This window comes from Salvelinus alpinus, chromosome 6, assembly GCF_045679555.1.
Source record: "Salvelinus alpinus chromosome 6, SLU_Salpinus.1, whole genome shotgun sequence".
NCBI lineage: Eukaryota > Metazoa > Chordata > Actinopteri > Salmoniformes > Salmonidae > Salvelinus > Salvelinus alpinus.
The window spans coordinates 42382055-42400430 of record NC_092091.1 but is presented as its reverse complement, the minus strand read 5'-3'; the positions used below and the strand labels follow the sequence as shown (position 1 = coordinate 42400430).

At 43.4% G+C, this 18376-nt stretch overlaps 1 protein-coding gene across 1 annotated transcript in view; it reads left to right on the top strand.

Moving 5' to 3' along the window:
* Positions 1 to 1547: 1547 nt before the first annotated feature.
* LOC139578720 (3',5'-cyclic-AMP phosphodiesterase 4B-like) overlaps positions 1548 to 18376 on the top strand; it is a 313071-nt gene continuing 296242 nt past the window's right edge. Inside the window, exon 1 of the mRNA XM_071406684.1 lies at positions 1548 to 1798. The gene's annotated coding sequence lies outside the window, so the exon portion shown is untranslated. The remainder of the gene's footprint in view (positions 1799 to 18376) is intronic.

The following is an 18376-nucleotide window of genomic DNA, read 5'->3' as shown; positions in this document are numbered from 1 at the left end:
TGTCCACATCACCGAGAAACTATCATGGTCCAAACACACCAAGACAGTCGTGAAGAGGGCACGACAACACCTTTTTATTTATTTTTTACTTTATTTTATTTATTAAATATTTTCTTAACTCTATTTATTGAACTGCATTGTTGGATAAGGGCTTGAAAGTAAGCATTTCACGGTGTCTTCACCTGTTGTATTCGGCGCATGTGACTGTGAAGCCTATAACGTTAGAGCTGTTTATTAGTGTGTCTGTGTGAAAAGTAGGAAATTAGCTAGGCAAACCGATGGTTTCATCGTTTCATCGTTTGATTCAGGTCTAGTGTGATTGAGGAAAAAACAATAGCTAACATTAGCCAACTTTTGGCCAGCTCTCTCTAACGGTACATCAACTGGCGGAAGCTAGCCAAGTTAATTTACTTCTGAAACGGGACAAAACAAAGGCTACAAAACATTTCCATTCAAACAACAGCTGTTACATACTGCAGTATTACTAACTGCCTCATATCGCTATCTGACAGATATCTAGAGCTGACCTGGCTGTGGTAGCTACTACTAGCTAGCATAGCTTATTCATTGCTTGCCGTGCTTCTACACCTGCATTGCTTGCTGTTTGGGGTTTTAGGCTGGGTTTCTGTACAGCACTTTGCGATATCAGCTGATGTAAGAAGGGCTATATAAATAAATTTGATTTGATTCATTCACCCCAGTCAAGAGGGGATGAAACATTAGCTAACGTTACTGTACATGTCAGTTACAATACTAGCTCAGCACTGCGAATAAACACTAGTTAATTTTTTTCTGTTAAGTTAAACAGAAGTTACTTTGCCAGCTACATCAGTCAACTAAAGAATAGCCAGTGTCTGCTCTACTTACTATTACAACGCTGTGAAAGAGCGCAACACATACACACTGAACTATGCTCAACTCTCCTTTGCTGGTTCAGCCAGCCTTCCAGAAGTGTTGCCTTCACACAGCCTGTCTGCCGCCTCTGTGGTGTCTTCCTGGTCCTAAATCAAGCCGTTGTAATATATTGCAATGATTTTTTTTTTTTTTTTTTTTACATTTCAGAATGTGGTGGGGACATGACTCCCATCCCCAGTTAAAGTTGCGCCCCTGGCAGCATACATAAAGTGCCCATCTATGCATCCCTTGCAATTTTCATGTGACAAAGACTATGGGCTTTTCAAATACATTCCTGCTCAAATTCAAGGAAAGACTGATACAGACCAAGTCGTTAACATGTCACGCTGGAGAGCGACATAGATGAGGAAGACCCAGATGAGATGATGACCACGCTCGTTAGAGTAGCCTATTCATTCGTTTATTCTGCGCGCTCGATTGGTCCAGAATACTCAACTGTGCGGTGAGGGAGTGAATGCCGACTTGAGAGATATTTTTTGAGAAGCTCTTCGGAAACAATCTTCCTCCATTTTTTTAATAAGAACGTCGTAAATTGTACAATTCTTGAAATAGTTAGATCCTCAGAATTACGCCCGCGTGATTGTCTGGTGACAGACAAGTCACTCCATCAAGTAGGTGCTGTAATTTTTTGGGGTGGGGGGGACGAACGATACCGGATGTCTCTGGAAGAGATTCCCTAAAAACGTTTTTTAGCTGTACCATTCTAACCGAACGAGGTTGGCTCGAGGAGGAGGACACACAATAGCGCGCCGCGAAATAAACCGCGTGGCTAACAAAAGAAACCAGCCTTGGTTTTTGACACGTTCGCGGTTTACAGAAATTCAACTATTCAGGAAGACCCCTTTGTCAACCCATGAGAATATAAAGTGGATTCGCATTTTAGGTAAGGTGCACCTGAGCGCAGGCTGTAGTTGGTCTAATTCTGTTGTTTTGTTATGCTATTGGTGGATAAGACTAATAATAATGTTAAACAACACCAACATGCATTAGGTTCTGATATTTCTGGGAGTTCTGGGATTTCCCTGAAGCGAAATTCCAATTGATGTGTTATTTATAATGGCTAGGCTATAGCCTATTGATAGGCAATTGGATTGAGTAACACATATGGTTGGCTACGTGTATAATTTTTCAAGATTGTCACGATTCGATTGATAAAAAACAACAACAAAAAATACATTGTTTATTTTGTAATAAACAATCATCATTTGTAACGGGTGACCCAGACCCAGACTAAATTATAGGCTGCATTGTGCAGGCTACATTTCAAGACGTTACATTGTTTCTGTCTTAGTTAATGTTAACTAACTTGACTTAGGCAGGTTACATGGCAGGGTAACCTATTTGACCTCAAATGGGTTAATAACTGAATAACATAATGCCTTCAAAGCAGAAAACGGACAGATAACTGACACACTGGCGTGATAATGAAATCACAATAGTTGTACAGGTGCTCTCTCTCTCGATCAGTGACTGGGTCATTTCATTTTAGGGGTCCCTCTGACACACTTTGATATTCTCCTAGGTCTGTCTGGATAAGGACAAGAATGAGAGTGACACTGATTTGAAATCGCCTGCAGTAGCCTGCATATTCAGACTAGACTCTAGAAGAGTCTCTCTCTGTTTCTTTCTGAAGCCAGATTAGTTTTAAATCCAGGGCCAACCTCCTAAACTGAAAAAAAGAAACACGGTCACACTTTACATGAAGTTGCACAGATACCATGTAGCCAAATATAATGTCAATTTCTTTATGAAATGTATTGTTACGTGGTAATATACTAGTAAATAATTAAACACAGAATTTGTTGAATTTGCTTCCATTAAACTGATATTTTATGAATGAATGATTGTCTATATTTACAGAGCAACTACATGTCATACGGGGAACTGAAGCTTCCTATGTCCATTAGAGGTTGCAAGACATGTTTTGCATCTCCCTTACCCTTGTGTTGAGCGGACAGTGTTAGTGAGAGAGTGGGTCTGGTCTGAATGATTAGGGGACACAGGCTTGCGAGTGAACCCTCCCTGGGCGAACAAGCCTGTCTGTCCTGATGCCATTTGACAGTTATATACTCTGGTGCCTCCTCTTCTTCACTTTCATCCCACTCTATCTCTCCCTGATTCCCCCCAGCCCTCTCCGTCTCCCTCACTCCTCTCTCTCGCTCTCTCTCTCTCTTGGAAGCACCCTCTTTCCATCACAGTACATCCATTCTACCACCTGTCACCTTCAAATAACTCTGCGTCTTTTCATCATTGTCTCTCCCTTCTTTCTTCCATCCCTCTCTGAGAACACACTTTCTCTTCCTTTCAGTTCATCCAAAAATCAAACCCTTTTAGAGTGTGTCCATCGATCAGACAACTCAGTCGCTCTCTCTCTCTCTCTGTGTGTGTGTGAAGTATAGTGAAAACACATTGATCAATAAGCAGCGTTGTAAGTGGACTCTGAGAGCAAAGCTTTAATATTCAATACCTAAGCTTGAGAAATCAATTAATCTCAATAGTCATGCAATCATAGTATTTACAAATATTAAATCAACATTTGCTCATTTTGTATTAGCCAAAATATTGTATTAGCCAAAATATTGTATTAGCCAAAATGGTTTGAATGGTCCGCTGGCTCCCTGTGGCAAGATTTTGATTGGATGGGGGTTGTACATGTTATGTTCGTCACTGTTTTCGGACCAGGTAGGACAGATTTTGTAGAGAGTTGTTCCGTATGCTAGTTTGCAACATTGTAGAAAATGGAAGAAGACTTGGAGGAAAAACTGAATTCTGTTTTGCCAGAAGTGTGGTCTATACACAAAATCAAGTCAATGAAGGCATTACAATATAGAATAGTAGAATGTATGCCATACACACACTGTAAATAAATAATTTGGCTTAAAGATTTGTTCTAATACTCATTTTCAGTTATAAAAAGTAGAGACTGGGCCAAGGTGTGACCTGTCACCCATAGTTAGTTAGTTCATAACATAACATTTTGATTCTCACTTTTCTCCTTCACTGGACTTCAATAAATAATCAAGATTTGGAAATATCAAAGTTTAGTGGATTGTAAGACTTTATTGTAAATTAACTTGTAGTTGCCTTTTTTTGGATGAAATAAGTAACAATCAAGTGTACTACTATAAACTTTACACAACTTTTAAAGTGGGAAAGTGTGGGCTTTTCCCCCATTGTTGGCCCAGAGAATTGGCTATAGCAGTTGCTACTGCTCTTGTACGGTGTACACATCACTGTGTACATATCACGTCTTCCTATATAAAGTTTCAGACAGCAACAACAGGAAGAATGTTAATAGTACATCAAATTTTATTGGTCACATACACGTGATTAGCAGATGTTATTGTGGGTGTAGCGAAATGCTTTTGCAGCGTTGAATGGTACAAAGCACGGGGACTTCCTGTTTTGAGGTTCTGGTATTAGGACGGGAGGAGCAAGAGGGAGTCGTGGTCAGATTTGCCGAAAGAAGGGCGGGGGAGGGCCTTGTAACATTCCGGAAGTTTGAATAGCAATGGTCGAGAGTCTTAGCAGCGCGAGTAGTACAGTCGATGTGTTGATAGAACTTCGACATCCTAGTTCTCAGATTTGCTTTGTCCCCAACTACAATAAATGCAGCCTCAGGATATGTGGTTTGCATAAAATCCTGTGAAGTTCTTTGAGGGCCGTCGAGGTATCGGCTTGAGGTGGGATGTAAACGACTGTGGCGATGATTTAGGAGAATTCTCTTGGGAGATAATATGGTCGTCATTTAATTGTGAGGTATTCTAGGTCGGGTGAACAAAAGGACTTGAGTGCCTCTATTTTCCTAGAATTACACCATGAGTCGTTAATCATGAAACACACCCCTCTGCCCTTCTGCTTCTTGGAGAGATATTTATTCCTGTCTGCGCGACGTACTGAGAATCCTGCTGGCTTTACCGACTACGACAGAGTATCCCGAGACAGCCATGTTTCCATGGAACAAAGTATGCCCCGATGTCTCTCTGGAAAGAAATCCTTGCTCTCAGCTCATTAACTTTGTTATCCAAAGACTGAACATTAGCGAGTAATATACTCGGAAGCGGTGTGTGGCGTGTACGCCTCATAAGTCGAACCAGCAGGCCGCTTCGAGTGCCTCTCCTTCGCCGGCGACGTTTTCGGTCGGCCTCCGGAACAAGTTAAATTGCTCTGGGGAGAATGAATAAAGGATCTGCTCTAGGGAAGTCATATTCCTAGTCGTAATGCTGGTAGTTCTGGTGAGTTGCCGCTGCTCTAATATCCAATAGTTCTTCCCGGCTGTATGTAATGACACAACATTTCCTGAGCTAATAATGTAAAAAAATAGTACTTAAAAAAAACAAAATACTGGCAAAGTTTCCTAAGAGCTATTCGCGATGCTGCCATCTCCGGCGCCATCTTATGCCATAACATTGTAAGTAAAAGAAAATGCACAAATAAATGGTTTAAAAAAAGGTTAACAGAATATTTTAAGTTAAAATAATGACAAATGCAACAAAGAACGTAACGGTATAAAACTAAGTCTACATTTTGTGATTCTACATTCTCATTGGTTTCAGTACTACATCTTCTTTCCTCTTTCTTACATTACCTTTCTAACTATGGCATTTAAGATAACAATTCACAGTTTAGGGTCTCAGCACTACATCTAAAATCAAGTGTCAATGTTTATGCCTCTGTCTGAGTGCCGACAGTTTGTTATTTTTGTGGTTGTTGATCCACAACACTAGTTCCTCATAGTCCAATTTGTGCAACATGTTTATTTGGATGTTCTGGATGTATGGGTAGAATCTGCCAGGTGTCAAAGCAAACATCTTCTGATCAAGAATCACACTTATTATTACTTGAGATTGAATGCTTTCCAGACTCTGGCTTCAGCTCACAATCGTTATCAAATCACTGCATAATGTCTGTCTGCTCTCATATGGTCCTGCTGACTTTCTGTGCAATGTCAAACTGGACATTGGCCACTTGGTGTTGAATGAGGTTTGTTGCGAGGTGCACGTGGTGTTCGCAGTTCAAGTCCAACGCTATGTTTCCTGATCCACCACCTGTATTCACTGTGCTGTTTCACCTGAGTCCTATGAGAGACCCTGGAGCTTTGTAGGGCTAGATCAAACTGCAGTTTCAGCATTTTGAATTGCGAGTGGAGTGGAAACATTGTTTGCAGAGTTTGCAGAGTTCACAACCTGCTACACTTGTGAGAAACAAGTTTTGGTTTATTTCATAACCATTTAGTCAATTTTTTCATTGTCTTTTGTTTGGAGTGCTCCATATGAGCATGTGTGTGGTTTCTCTGTCCTGATAACTTTGAGGGAGTGCGTGCTTGCACGCCAACCTCCCAAGTTGATACAATGTTGCATTTCACTAGCGATAGGTCAAGACAGATATAAAAGGGCTTAGAGAGATTCATGTGATTGAAAGAACCTGAATTTTCTTCAGGATATTTTGTACTGTTTTTATTTGTCGGCTTTAAGCCTATGTATTTTACTTAGTTGACGATGGAAGTTATAGGCCAATAGGCTCCCTGAGTTCCGTGTGCTAATTTCTTTAGCCGCCAATGGATTAGTGTATCAATGTGTCCATATGGCAAAGACTGGTGCTCTTGCGTTAGTTGAATTTTATCTTTTAGATTTGTATCATTTTGATTCCAATTTTTATGATTTAACCACATGACAGTAATCTATACACAACAGGTTTTTAGACATTTTTGCAAATTTCTGAAATGTAAATAAGGTATCTTCTTTATTTAAGTATTCAGACCCTTTGCTATAAGAATCAAAATTGAGCTCCAGTGAGTCCTGTTTCTATTGATCATCCTTGAGATGTTTCTACAACTTGATTGGAGTCCACCTGTGGTAAATTCAATTGATTGGACATGATTTTGGAAAGGCACACACCTGTCTATATAAGGTCCCACAGTGGACAGTGTATTGCCAGAGCAAAAACCAAGCCATGAGGTCGAAGGAATTGTCTGTAGAGCTCCGAGACAGGATTGTGTCAAGGCACAGATCTGGCGAAGGGTAGCAAAAGATGGCTGCAGCATTGAAGGTCCCCAAGAACACAGTGGCCTCCATCATTCTTAAATGAAAGAAGTTTGGAACCACCAAGACTCTTCCTAGAGCAATCGGGGGAAAAGGGCCTTGGTCAGGGAGGTGACCAAAAACCTGATGGTCACTTTAACAGAGCTCCAGAGTTCCTCTGGGGAGATGGGAGAAACTTCCAGAAGGACAACCATCTCAGCAGCACTCCACCAATCAGGCCTTTATGGTAGAGTGGCCAGATGGAAGCCACTTCTCAGTAAAAGGCACATGACAGCCCGCTTGGAGCCAAAAGCCACCTAAAGGACTCTCAGACAATGAGAAACAATATTCTCTGGTTTGATGAAACAAAGATTGAGCTCTTTGGCTGGATTACCAAGCCTCACGTCTGGCGGAAACCTGCCACCATCCCTACGGTGAAGCATGGTGGCGGCAGCATCATGCTGTGGGGATGTTTTTCAGCGGCAGGGACTGGGAGACTAGTCAGGATCGAGGGAAAGCTGAACGGAGCAAAGTACAGAGAGATCCTTGATGAAAACCTACTCCAGAGCAATCAGGACCACAGACTGGGGCAAAGGTTCACCTTCCAACAGGACAACAACCCTAAGCTCACAGCCAATACAACGCAGGAGTGACTTCCCGACAAGTTTCTGAATGTCTTTGAGTGGCCCAGCCAGAGCCCGGACTTGAACCCCATCGAACATCTCTGGAGAGACTTGAAAATAGCTGTGAATCGACACTCCCCATCCAACCTGACAGGCCTTGAGAGGATCTGCAGAGAAGAATGGGAGAAACCCGCCAAATACAGGTGTGCCAAGGTTGTAGTGTCATACCTAAGAAGACTTGAGGCTGTAATTGCTGCCAAAGGTGCTTCAACAAAGTACTGAGTACAGGGTCTGAGATTTCAAAAAATCTGTTTTTGCTTTTTCATTATGGGATATTGTGTGTAGACCTATGAGGACAGTGTTTATCCATTTTAGAAAAAGGTTGTAATGTGACAATGTGGAAAACTCAAGGGGTCTGAATACTTTCCGAATGCACTGCTTGCCATAACAAAGGGTTTTGAATACTTATTGACTCAAGACATTTCAGCTTTTCATTCTATAAACATAATTCCACTTAAACATTATGAGGTATTGTGTGTAGGCCAGTGACACAAAATCTCAATTTAATCATTTTTAAATGCAAGCGGTATAACACAACAAAATGTGTCAAAAAATCAAGGGGTGTGAGTACTTTCTGAAGGCACTGTAATTAGCATGTGAATAGGCTAGCTAACCAACTAGCTCGGCATTTATCAAGCTTACCATGCCTTTATGACCAACTCAACATTCCTCTTGCCAATCTCAGTGGACTCCTTTTTTGCCTGCAATATGAATTTATTATCTGTGATTTAAATCCCCAGTAGATGCCAAACTAATGTTTGTTAGATTGAGCCTTAGTAAAAGCGTCTCTTGGTCTCCTTCTAGGTTCAAAACTATATGGCTGTAGTCCGGTGCTTCATTGTCAAAAGAAACACACTCTTAACACATCCACCTGTGCAGCCAGGCAGCCAAGTAGTCTAGTAAAGGATGCGATCATGCAATATTGGCACTCTACACTTGAGACAGTAATCAATGAAATAAATGTTACATTTAAAAAAATGATAAACTTGAGACAGACCAAGTGAAGAGGAACAAAGTTAAACCTTGGATTTGGAGGTTTAAATATATCCCTCTGGTGGCCGAGTTGACTTATTTTAAGAAATGCCATTGGAGAAAACGTTTCAAATCGTTGATAGGCTGATGAGGAATTTGTTACTTTAAATAATCCCTGCTACTTGGTTGAGGTTAGCATAGGGCTAAATGTCCCAGGTTATCTAATTTGCACAGCTAAGATATAGCATTTTATCACATGCAACTACAGCAGTTAATTGAATTGGCCGATGTTTAAACTTAATCTAAAACTTTAATTGTTCTAATGGCTCCATTGTGTTTTTAAAGTCTTTGTTTGTTTATGAGTCTGGGTGTGTTTTATAAGTCTGGATGTACACTGCAAGAGGGGGGGGGGGGGGGGGGGGGGGGTACAGTGTCTTTGTTTTTATTGAACACATTACAAAGTACACTACTGTGAACCATAAATCATTTCCTGATTTTGAAGCAGCAGTGGACATGTTTTTTCTTCTTCTTTTCTCTTGTGGGAGAACATCTTCATCAATGTGTTGTGTTTCAGCTTTTACTCAGATTTGTCTGATTGCATGATGTCGCCAACTGGTCATTCTCACCTGCACCTCAAAGTAACAGGGTGTCCGAGAAAGAGAAACATAAGAGCGGTAGAGAACAACAAAGAGAAGGAGAGATTGAGAGCGAGTCAAGGACAGGGACATCGAGATTAGGGCTGACCCCATTTAGTCGAGCAGTTGCAAAAATATATCATTGTTATAGCAGATCTTGATTGATCTGTCTCAGTGGGCTAATCCATTGCGGAGGCAGCGGGGATGGCACACCAGTATCACCAGTAGTACATTTACCATTCATTCCCATACTTTCTCATCTACAATGTTTGTTTGGTTACCATAATTTATGTTAATGCATTCAATATGGTATTATTACAGTCTTTTACTGTTCTAATTGTCAGAGTGGACATGTTGCTTGCAGAGCGTACAACCTAGGCTACACTTGTGAGAAACAAGTTTTTTTTATTTCATTCCATTTACGAGTTGTCAATTCATTAATTGTGTTTTGTTTGAAGCGCTCCTGTCAATGTTGAGTAAGGACCCGCATCTGATTACGCATAGAAGTCTATATATAGTGCGGCAAAAAAGTATTTAGTCAGCCACCAATTGTGCAAGTTCTCCCACTTAAAAAGATGAGAGAGGCCTGTAATTTTCATCATAGGTACACTTCAACTATGACAGACAAAATGATTAAAAAAATCCAGAAACTCACATTGTAGGATTTTTTATGAATTTATTTGCAAATTATGGTGGAAAATAAGTATTTGGTCAATAACAAAAGTTTATCTCAATACTTTGTTATATACCCTGTGTTGGCAATGACAGAGGTCAAACGTTTTCTGTAAGTCTTCACAATGTTTTCACACACTGTTGCTGGTATTTTGGCCCATTCTGTCACGTTCCTGACCTGTTTTCTGTTCGTTTTGTATGTGTTAGTTGGTCAAGACGTGAGTTTGGGTGGGCAGTCTATGTTTTCTGTTTCTATGTTGGTTAATGGGTACCTAATATGGTTCTCAATTAGAGGCAGGTGGTTTTCATCTCCTCTGATTGAGAATCATATTAAGGTAGGTAGTTTCACAGTGTTTGTTTGTGGGTGGTTGTCTCCTGTGTCATTGTCTGTCTATGTTGCACCATACGGGACTGTTTCGGTTTGTTTGTTCATTTTGTTCGTTCGGTTTTTATGTAGTCATTTCCCTGTTCGTGCGTTCTTCGTGTTACATGTAAGTTCTTACGTCCAGGTCTGTCTACATCGTTTGTTGTTTTGTTAGTTATATCAAGTATAGTTCGTTTTCGTCTTCGTCTGTTTTGTTTAATAAATTATCATGTCTTATCACAACGCTGCGCCTTGGTTCAATCCATGCTCCTCCTCTTCGGAGGAAGAGGAACACCATTACAGAACCACCCACCAATCCAGAACCAAGCAGCGTTTGTTCGAGCAGTGGAATACACAGGAATACTGGACTTGGGAGGACGAGCTGGATGGAAAAGGTCCATGGGCACAGCCGGGAGAATATCGCCGTCCCAAAGTTGAGCTGGAGGCAGCTAAAGCAGAGAGGCGGCGATATGAGGAGGCAGCACGGAAGCAAGGCTGGAAGCCGGAGAATCAAGCCATAAACCGCAGATATGAAGGTACGCGGCTAGCAAGGAAGCCTGAGAAGAAACCCCAAAAATTTCTTGGGGGGGAGGCTAAGAGGTAGTGGGCCAAGGGCAGGTAGGAGACCTGCGCCCACTTCCCAGGCTAACCGTGGAGAGCGGGAGTACGGGCAGACACCGTGTTACGCAGTAGAGCGCACGGTGTCTCCTGTACGTGTGCATAGCCCGGTGCGGGTTATTCCACCTCCCCGCACTGGTAGGGCTAGATTGGGCATTGAGCCAGGTGTCATGAGGCCGGCTCAACGCGTCTGGTCTCCAATGCGTCTTCTCGGGCCGGCATTCATGGCACAAGCCTTACGCATGGTGTCCCCGGTTCGCCTACATAGCCCGGTGCGGGTTATTCCACCTCCCCGCACTGGTCGGGCGACGGGGAGCATTCAACCAGGTAAGGTTGGACAGGCTCAATGCTCAAGGGAGCCAGTACGCCTGCACGGTCCGGTATTTCCGGCGCTACCTCCCCGCCCCAGCCCAGTACCACCAGTGCCTACACCACGCACCAGGCTTCCAGTGCGTTTTCAGAGCCCTGTTCCTCCTCCACGCACTTTTCCTATGGTGCGTGTATCCAGTTCGGTGCCTCCAGTTCCGGCAACACGCACTAAGCCTCCTGTGCGTCTCCAGAGCCCTGTACGCACTGTTCCTTCTCCCCGTACTCTTCCTGATGTGCGTGCCCTCAGCCCGGTGCCACCAGTGCCGGTACCACGCACCAGGCCTATAGTGCGCTTCGAGAGGTCAGTGTGCCCTGTCCCTGCTCCCCGCACTAGCCTTGAAGTGCGTGTCTCCAGTCCGGTGCCTCCAGTTCCGGCACCACGCACCAGGCCTACAGTGCGCCTTATCCGGCCAGAGCCATCCGTCTCCCCAGCGCCATCTGAGCCATCCGTCTCCCCAGCGCCATCTGAGCCATCCGTCTCCATAGCGCCATCTGAGCCATCCGTCTCCATAGCGCCATCTGAGCCATCCGTCTCCATAGCGCCATCTGAGCCATCCGTCTCCATAGCGCCATCTGAGCCATCCGTCTCCCCAGCGCCATCTGAGCCATCCGTCTCCCCAGCGCCATCTGAGCCATCCGTCTCCCCAGCGCCATCTGAGCCATCCGTCTCCCCAGCGCCATCTGAGCCATCCGTCTCCCCAGCGCCATCTGAGCCATCCGTCTCCCCAGCGCCATCTGAGCCATCCGTCTCCCCAGCGCCATCTGAGCCATCCGTCTCCCCAGCGCCGTCTGAGCCATCCGTCTGGCCAGTGCCGTCTGAGCCATCCGTCTGTCCCGAGCCATTAGAGCCGCCCGTCTGTCCCGAGCCGTCAGAGCCGTTCGTCAGTCAGGATCTGCCAGAGCCGCCAACCAGACAGGATCTGCCAGAGCCGCCAACCAGACAGGATCTGCCAGAGCCGCCAACCAGACAGGATCTGCCAGAGCCGCCAACCAGACAGGATCTGCCAGAGCCGCCAGCCAGACAGGATCTGCCAGAGCCGCCAGCCAGACAGGATCTGCCAGAGCCGCCAGCCAGACAGGATCTGCCAGAGCCGCCAGCGAGCCATGAGCGTCCAGAGCCGTCAGCGAGCCATGAGCGTCCGGAGCCGTCAGCCTGCCATGAGCGTCCGGAGCCGTCAGCCTGCCATGAGCGTCCGGAGCCGTCAGCCTGCCATGAGCGTCCGGAGCCGTCAGCCTGCCATGAGCGTCCGGAGCCGTCATTCATCCAGAACTGCCTCTCAGTCCAGAGCTGTCTCTCTGTCCGGAGCTGCCCTTCAGTCCGGAGTTGCCCCTCTATCCTGAGCTACCCCTCTATCCTGAGCTACCTCTCTGTCCTGAGCTACCTTGTCCCGGAGCTGTCCTTTATCTTGGTGTTGCCCCTTAAATTAGGTGGGGGAAATAAGAGGGTGGTCATTCTAAGGGGGAGACGTAAGCTGGGATTGACTATGGTGGGGTGGGGACCTCGCCCAGAGCCTGAGCCACCACCGTGGTCAGATGCCCACCCAGACCCTCCCCTAGACTTTTGGTGGTGCGTTCGGAGTACGCACCTTGAGGGGGGGGTTATGTCACGTTCCTGACCTGTTTTCTGTTCGTTTTGTATGTGTTAGTTGGTCAGGACGTGAGTTTGGGTGGGCAGTCTATGTTTTCTGTTTCTATGTTGGTTAATGGGTACCTAATATGGTTCTCAATTAGAGGCAGGTGGTTTTCATCTCCTCTGATTGAGAATCATATTAAGGTAGGTAGTTTCACAGTGTTTGTTTGTGGGTGGTTGTCTCCTGTGTCAGTGTCTGTCTATGTTGCACCATACGGGACTGTTTCGGTTTGTTTGTTCATTTTGTTCGTTCGGTTTTTATGTAGTCATTTCCATGTTCTTGCGTTCTTCGTGTTACATGTAAGTTCTTACGTCCAGGTCTTCGTGTTACATGTAAGTTCTTACGTCCAGGTCTGTCTACATCGTTTGTTGTTTTGTTAGTTATATCAAGTATAGTTCGTCTTCGTCTGTTTTGTTTAATAAATTATCATGTCTTATCACAACGCTGCGCCTTGGTTCAATCCATGCTCCTCCTCTTCGGAGGAAGAGGAACACCGTTACACATTCCTCCATGCAGATCTCCTCTAGAGCAGTGATGTTTTGGGGCTGTTGCTGCGCAACACAGACTTTCAACTCCCTCCAAAGATTTTCTATGGGGTTGAGATCTGGAGACTGGCTAGGCCACTCCAGGACCTTGAAATGCTTCTTACGAAGCCACTCCTTCGTTGCATGGGCGGTGTGTTTGGGATCATTGTCATGCTGAAAGACCCAATGCCCTTGCTGATGGAAGGAGGTTTTCACTCAATCTCACGATACATGGCCCCATTCATTCTTTCCTTTACACGGATCAGTCGTCCTGGTCCCTTTGCAGAAAAACAGCCCCAAAGCATGATGTTTCCACCCCCATGCTTCACAGTAGGTATGGTGTTCTTTGGATGCAACTCAGCATTCTTTGTCCTCCAAACACGACGAGTTGAGTTTTTACCAAAAAGTTATATTTTGGTTTCATCTGACCATATGACATTCTCCCAAACTTCTTCTGGATCATCCAAATGCTCTCTAGCAAACTTCAGACGGGCCTGGACATGTACTGGCTTAAGCAGGGGGACACGTCTGGCACTGCAGGATTTGAGTCCCTGGCGGCGTAGTGTGTTACTGATGGTAGGCTTTGTTACTTTGGTCCCAGCTCTCTGCAGGTCATTCACTAGGTCCCCCCGTTTGGTTCTGGGATTTTTGCTCACCGTTCTTGTGATCATTTTGACCCCACGGGGTGAGATCTTGCGTGGAGCCCCGGATCGAGGGAGATTATCAGTGGTCTTGTATGTCTTCCATTTCCTAATAATTGCTCCCACAGTTGATTTCTGCAAACCAAGCTGCTTACCTATTGTAGATTTAGTCTTCCCAGCCTGGTGCAGGTCTACAATTTTGTTTCTGGTGTCCTTTGACAGCTCTTTGGTCTTGGCCATAGTGGAGTTTGGAGTGTGACTGTTTGAGGTTGTGGACAGGTGTCTTTTATACTGATAACAAGTTCAAACAGGTGCCATTAATATAGGTAACGAGTGGAGGACAGAGGAGCCTCTTAAGGAAGAAGTTACAGGTCTGTGAGAGCCAGAAATCTTGCTTGTTTGTAGGTGACCAAATACTTATTTTCCACCATAATTTGCAAATAAATTCATAAAAAATCCTACAATGTGATTTTCTGGATTTTTTTCCTCATTTTGTCTGTCATAGTTGAAGTGTACCTATGATGAAAATTACAGGCCTCTCTCATCTTTTTAAGTGGGAGAACTTGCACAATTGGTGGCTGACTAAATACTTTTTTGCCCCACTGTATATGCCTATAGGCTACCTGGCCTGTGTGCAAATGTAGACTTTTAAATGTGCCCATTTGGGGATCTGATACTATTTCTGATTGTCTTAACTCACCACCACTTTCTCAGTTTTTCTTCACCTCAAATATAAAGTAAACAAAGTCGGTTTTTACATCCATTGAGAATGACAATAGTTCCTCAATGTAGCCTATTTGAAAGATCTTTACAGTTCTCTCCATTTAAAAAAAAAAAAATGTAATGCGCTGATCTGGTGGAAACATCATGAAATAGGCCTACCTGATCACTCAGCCTACAGCTGTGTCTATCCGGAGCTCAGGGCTAGGGAAACTCTGAGGGTCCAGGATATTTTATACAATGTTGCAAGTTTGTTAGAGCAAGCTTCCAGGCTGGACCAAGTTGATAGTATATACAGGATATTTTCTACCTTCAGGCTGCAATGTTTTTATTTGTTAGCTTTATGTAGGCTATTTTTACATAGTTGGCAATGGCAATATAAGTTACTTTTAGATTTGTATAATTTTCATTTAGATTTAGATGGAATTGTTATGAACCACAAGACAATGATTTTGAGATACGAAGACATTGTTTTAAAATAAATTAAACTGTTCCACAAACATTTGCATATGTTAATCAGAAATGGCATGCAGATCAGTAGAAATGGTAAGATAAATTGGCACTCCAGATGGAAAAGGTTGCTGATGTAGTTATCTCAGAAACTCTCTCAAGCCTCATCCATGCCAGACTACGCACTCATTCTGTCCTTTCCACCTGCTGGGTGTCACTCACAGTGTGCATCCTAAATGAGTGGGACCTTGTCAAAGGTAGTGCACTTCAGGGGGGTGCCATTTGGGACACAGCCACACCAAGCCTGCTGTGACAGACTGTGTAACCAGCAGATCCAGAATGACTTACAGGAGCAATTAGGTTCAAGTGTCTTGCTCAATGTCACCTCAACACATTTTTCACCTAGTATGCTCAAAGATTCGAAGCAGCCTTTCAGTTAGTGGCCTAATGCTCCTAACCACTAGGCTACCTGACACCCGATGTGTCCTGCTAGGTGTAGTATTTGTCAACATGTCAGAGACAAGGTAATGCAATCGCAGCCCCAGACATCTCTGTCACTTACACCCAGAGGGACAAGTCAAATATTGACACTGCACAGCTCTGTGGTTCCCACATCAACAGGCAATGCACCAAACTGACGTCACATCACCCGGCAAAGTGACATTTTCATGCTAGCTCAAAGTAAATGAATGCTTACCATGACATTTAGGCTACAGATGTAGGATCTTAACTTGACTTATATTGTCACAGCAAAATAATCCTGCAACAACAGGATTTTAACGTTTAGTCCATAATCTTGTTTGATCGGTGGTTAGTCTATTAGCTGGCCAAAAGTAGGCTACGTGAAAAGTGAAATACTGTTAATATAACCATGTGTTAGTGTGGGTTTTCAGTGAATTTCTATAAATAAAAAAGCTAATTTGCATTTCCTGTGGTGCAGAAAATGTTTACATCTTTAGTGTCTATACACAATTGTACAGTTTTGAATTGCATTAGTATGTTTTGGATCCACATCGACTTGATCTCTTCATGAAATGTCACATGTAGTAATAGAGAATTCTCTTCTCTGTCTGCACACTATTTAGAGTTAGGTTTAGAAAAACAAATGAATAATACAATAGTTGACAATACAAATTGCAGATTTTAAAAGCAATATTCTGGACCAATCAAATAGAGTTTAGATGTCACAGGGAGTCTATGATGTCACGGGGATATTTCATCTCACGTCCGAGCTCACTTCATATTCCAACAAGAAATATATCCAACGTCAATCCAATCTGTTATCGTCACCTTCAATGCAAAAAAAAAAAAAAAACATTCATTAGGAAATTGTAAATTCCTGTGTGTGTGTCACCCACTGGTGTGGGTGTGTGTCTTATGTAAACCGATTTTGAGGTTTGGCAGGCAACACCCAGGAAAGATGTTTATTTAGTCATAAACCGTCACACAGGGTTATATAAATGTGCCGTCATCCATCGTGTAGGTTTTTTTAAAGCACCTATGTGCTTGAGACATCTGTGTGGTTTAAAGTAGATTAGCCATATATGGACTCTGACGCAGAAGTACTGTAGGATTAATTCATAGCATGAAATCATGTATCAAAAATAAAAGAAATCATGTTTTTTTCTCATCCATTTCTGAAAGGAGAAAATCATTGTGTCTGTGTGCTCTATAATTTGTGGTGATCAATCGGTGTATGTTATGCCTTTCATGCCTCTAATTCGGATTTCTTTGGTGAAACGATTGCTTTGCAATGTCATATCACACTTTTTTTTATTGAACATGTGTCGCTTCTGCTGCAAACCAATATAGACAAAAGCGTGATCTACTATTGTATTATATTACATGGAAACCGTAATATTACACAAACCAACTTTGTGTAGCCAACTTCTTCTGTTCTAGGAGGCTTCTGTTGGTGTAGCGGTTGATAGTCCATGATAATGATAGTTGGTTGACTAATGACTACTGGATTATGTATTATAACAGATCCCTTCAGAGATTGGATAGATTGGATTACAGTTGGATATTACACCCAGCCGGCTAGAGCTACTGTAGGCTAACTGGCCTCTTCTAGTCGAGTAGGAGGCGCTTCTGTTGGCGTTACTGTTGATGGTCCATGATAATGAGTTTGTTGATGTATTATAACAGATTCCTTCATAGATTGGATTACAGCGGTGACGTTGACGCTGTTTGAATAGTACACATAAGACTATTGTGTCTGAAAACAGTGGCTCCCTAGTTCTTTAGTTTGGGCTTTGGTCTACCCTCCAGATGGGCTGTACTCTACCCAGGGGTGCTGAGGACATTACAGTACAGTGTGCACAGAATCTCTGACAATTATTAGATCTATATTATTAGATCGATGTGCCTGCTGTCATGACCTAACCAAATAGACAACCTTCTGGGGGTCATGTGAAGTTGGGGTATCTGCCGGCAGCTGTTATGAAATATCGACGCAGGCGTTTTATGGTAACACTTTACGTTACAGTCCAGACGCAACTGGTATTTTTTTGGTATATACTGAAAACAACCTGGTAACAAACAGTCGTTTTTTTATATCAATTTCAAAGATCGATGAATCGCAAAGGAAGTCATATCCATTATCCATTTAACCTTTTGCCATGTTTACCATAGTATGTACTGGAGCACAATATCAAGCGTAGCCAGATGCATGATTAGACTAAGTCCTCAAGGTATATGCTGTAGCATAGTAGAGAAGATCCTTCCATTTTAAAGGCCCTGTTCAGTCAAAAACACAATTTTCATTTGTTTTATATATAAACTCAGCAAAAAAGAAACGTCCTCACTGTCAACTGCATTTATTTTCAGCAAACTTAACAAATATTTGTATGAACATAACAAGATTCAACAACTGAGACATAAACTGAACAAGTTCCACAGACATGTGACTAACAGAAATGGAATAATGTGACCCTGAACAAAGGGGGGGGGGCGTCAAAATCAAAAGTAACAATCAGTATCTGGTGTGCCCACCAGCTGCATTAAGTACTGCAGTGCATCTCCTCCTTACCCCACTCTTCCACCAAGGCACCTGCAAGTTCCTGGACATTTCTGGGGGGAATGGCCCTAGCCCTCACCCTCCGATCCAACAGGTCCCAGACGTGCTCAATGGGATTGAGATCCGGGCTCTTCGCTGGCCAT